General features: G+C 37.6%; 1 pseudogene; it reads right to left on the reverse strand.

The window, feature by feature from the left end:
* Nucleotides 1-324: 324 nt before the first annotated feature.
* On the reverse strand, nt 325-1429 carry LOC138173809 (ribosome biogenesis protein NSA2 homolog pseudogene; annotated as a pseudogene).
* Between the last annotated feature and the right edge of the window lie 2136 nt (nt 1430-3565).

The raw sequence follows: 3565 nt of genomic DNA on the forward strand, positions 1-3565 counted from the left end.
AAATAGCAGTACCTGGTGTTGTAGGCCAGGCCATCATGATTCAGGCTGGCCTGGTGCTTCAACTTTGGAAATAAAACAAAAATGAGACACTTGAAGACAAAGAACAGGGAAAGGACATTCAGCAAGGATGCAGCAGTAATTTAGATAGGTATAGCTTCCCTGCCTCTATGTTGGCCATGTTGGTCTATTGGTCAGAAGCCTAAGGGAAGAACAATACTCTTCCTATGCTGACTCTTTGTACTTAGGCTGCTAGGAAGCTGATGGTTAATGGTTAAAGAATGGTCTAAGCTTTGGTTCCTTGGGTCAATCAAACCCCCAAAATGGTTTGTTTGTTTGTTTTTTTATCTTGAAAGAGGATTTCAATATATTCAGCAGGCAGAGTAGCTACAAGCTTTTTTTATTGCCACTTCAAAAATGGGAAAAAGTCTCATAAAATAGTAGAAAAGTGTCTCATCTCTTTTCCAAGTTAATCTCAAATCAAAACAACCAATGTGTAGAACTGGGTCTTTGGTTCTGTTTTGACTATTCAACGTAGTAACTTTTGTCATTTTCTTGATATATTGTAGAATCTTTAATAATTATCAAAGATGTAGAACTTCAGTCAATCAAACAAGTAAGACAGCCTTTATGCATCCATCTTTTTCTGGATTGTTGGTAAACTGTACATATTTTCCCCAGATAACTTTGTCTCCTTGTGTCACAAGGCCCAACTCACTCACATTCACTTCAATGACAGTCCCTTTGGTAACAACACCCAAAGTTGTATATAGTGGGGAGGAGGGATTTTTCTTCATACCAAGTATGGGTAGGCAAAAAGTGGCTTTAAGTTCAGGATGAGTTACATGAGCCTTCTTAAAATGTAAACCCATTGGCCTAATAAATCTTTCATATTTTGTGGTTTTCGAGTAAAGTCATCCCCAACAAAGCAGACTTTAGTAACCATTCTTTTCTACGCCTTCTTCTTTCTCTTTCCTGCATGAATAACCTTTAACACTTCTGTTTCTCCCTGGGCACGAACTTTAGGCAAAGGCACTTCCCATTTACCAGCTTTCTCTTTTCATTTCTGTTTAATCATATTGGAAAGGACTTTGGCTCGGGACTGTCCCTCTCTGTCCAGCAGATATGCAGGCACTGTTCCTTGGGGAGTTTTTTCATCATTTTTCTGCTTGGTATTTCTCTTTTCATGCATCTTGATAGTCTTTTTCATCTGAATCTTCTCAGCATGACACTGTTTATGGTAGAGTTTGGCCTTTAGACCAATCATTTTCTTTGCTTTCTTTGAACGTTCATGAGCCTCTCGGCTTTCCTTCTTTCTGTTTTTCTCATGGTAATCCAAGCGGTAGCCATACCGTTTTCGGTGTAACTTAATGTATTCGTTCTGTGGCATTTTGAAGGCTGGGGGCCCATTGAAGAGCCGCTGAAAACGCTTCCAAACCTCAGACCCTCTGCCGTGAGCTACCGACTCCCCACAAGCCGGAAAGAAATGGTCAAAAATGGTTTTAATGCCATTTAGAGGAAAAAAAAAATCTCTAACAAGTTTAGCTTTCCTGGAATAGGCCTATAGGATATTGTTTCTACCATACCTATCAGAGTGCCCCTTGAGGCAAACTGCAGGAAACAAAAGAATGAGTTGGCTCTATCCAGATTGCCCCCTCCCCAAATCACCCACATCCATCTTAACTCCACCTCCCCTATTACTTCTCAGGTTCTGGGTTCTTTTTTTTAAATTTCACACTTGAACCCAGGGATGCAAGTTGCTATTGGTTAAGACACACAGATGAGAAAACTGCAGTTCATAAAGTGGGACTGCTTTGCCCAAGGTCACCCTGTGAGTCAACGACAGTGTTGGGACCAGAGCCCAGGTCTTTTGACACCCTGTCCTGTCCTGTACCCTTTCCACTAAGAAGTACTACTCCAAAATAATTTAACAAAGGATGAGTACTTGCCAGCAAAGGTTGAGCAGGCGATGAGAACTTAGACTGGAGAAATTCATTTGTTCCCTGGCCTACACTCTCACTACCTGCCAATTGCTTTCAGAGATCATTACCTACCAGAACCTGAATTGTTTTTTTTTCTTTAAAAATATATATATATTTATATTTTCCCCCAATTACATGTAAAAACAATGTTTAACATTTGGATTTATTTTTCTAAATTTTGTGTTCCAAACACTCTCTCTCCTTCCCCTATCCCCTCAGTGAGAAGACAAGCAGTTTTATATAGGTTATACATATGCAGTCATGTAAAACATATTTCCATATTAATCATGTTGTAAAAGAAAACACAGACCAAAACAAACAAATAAGAAAAAGAAAGTAAAATTTAAAAATTTTGTTTTAATCTGCATTCAGACTCTAGCAGTTCTTTCTCTGGATATGGATAGTATCTTTCATCATAAGTCCTCCAGAATTGTCTTGGATCATTATATTGCTGAGAATAGCTAATTAATTTACAGTTGATAGTCATATAATATAGCTGTTACTGTGTACGGTGTTCTCCTAGTTCTGGTCATTTCACTTTGCATCAGTACATGTGTTTTTCCAGATTTCTCTGAGAGCATTCTGTTTGTCATTTCTTATAGCACATTACTATTCCATCACAATCATATATCACAATTTGTTCAGTCATTCCCCACTTGATAAGGATCCTCTCAATTTCCAATTCTTTGCTACCACAAAAAAAGCTGCTGTAAATATTTTTGTGCATATGGGGTCTTTTCCTTTTTGTTTTTTAATCTCTTTGGGATACAGAGCTAGTAGTGGTGTTGCTGGGTCAAAAGGTATATATATATGGTTTTATAGCCCTTTGGACATAGTTTCAAATTGTTCTCCAGAATAGTGGAATCATTTCACAACTCCATCAATAGTGTATTAGAATCTCAATTTTCCTACATCTCCTCCAACATTTACTTTCCTTTTCTGTCACATTCACTAAGCTGATAGCTAGATCTCATAGATGTTTTAATTTGTAATTCTCTAATCAATAGTGATTTGGAGCATTTTTTATGATTTTATGTAGCTTTGATTACTTCATCTGAAAACTGCCCATTCATAAACTTTGACCATTTATCAAATGAGGAATAATTTGCATTGTTATAAATTGACTCAGTTCTCTATATTTTTGAGAAATTTTATCAGAAAAACTTGCTGTAAAATTTTTTTCACAGTTATGATTACTGTGTATTTTCCACCATCCTATTTCCCCCACCCCATTTATCCTATTCTTTCTCTCCTTTCATCCTGTTCATGTTTAAAAGTGTTTTGCTTCTAACTACTGCCTCCCCCAATCTTCCCTCCCTTCTGTCAGTGGCCCCCATACCTCCTCTTATTTTCTTCTTCTCTGATTTTCCTATAGGATGATATGGATTTCTTTACCCAACTAAGTATGTATGTTCTTCCCTCTTTGAGCCCATTCCGATGAGAGTAAGGTTTAAGCACTTCCCCTCACCATCCCCAACTTCCCCTCTTCTGTAAAAGTTCTCTTTTATATGAGATAATTTACCCATTCTACCTATTCCTTCCCTCTCCTCTCAGTACATTCATCTTTCTCAGTCCTTAATTTAATT

Source organism: Petaurus breviceps, unplaced genomic scaffold, assembly GCF_028583685.1.
Source record: "Petaurus breviceps papuanus isolate PSGF00001 unplaced genomic scaffold, PetGlider_PUasm1.0 65, whole genome shotgun sequence".
Lineage (NCBI taxonomy): Eukaryota > Metazoa > Chordata > Mammalia > Diprotodontia > Petauridae > Petaurus > Petaurus breviceps.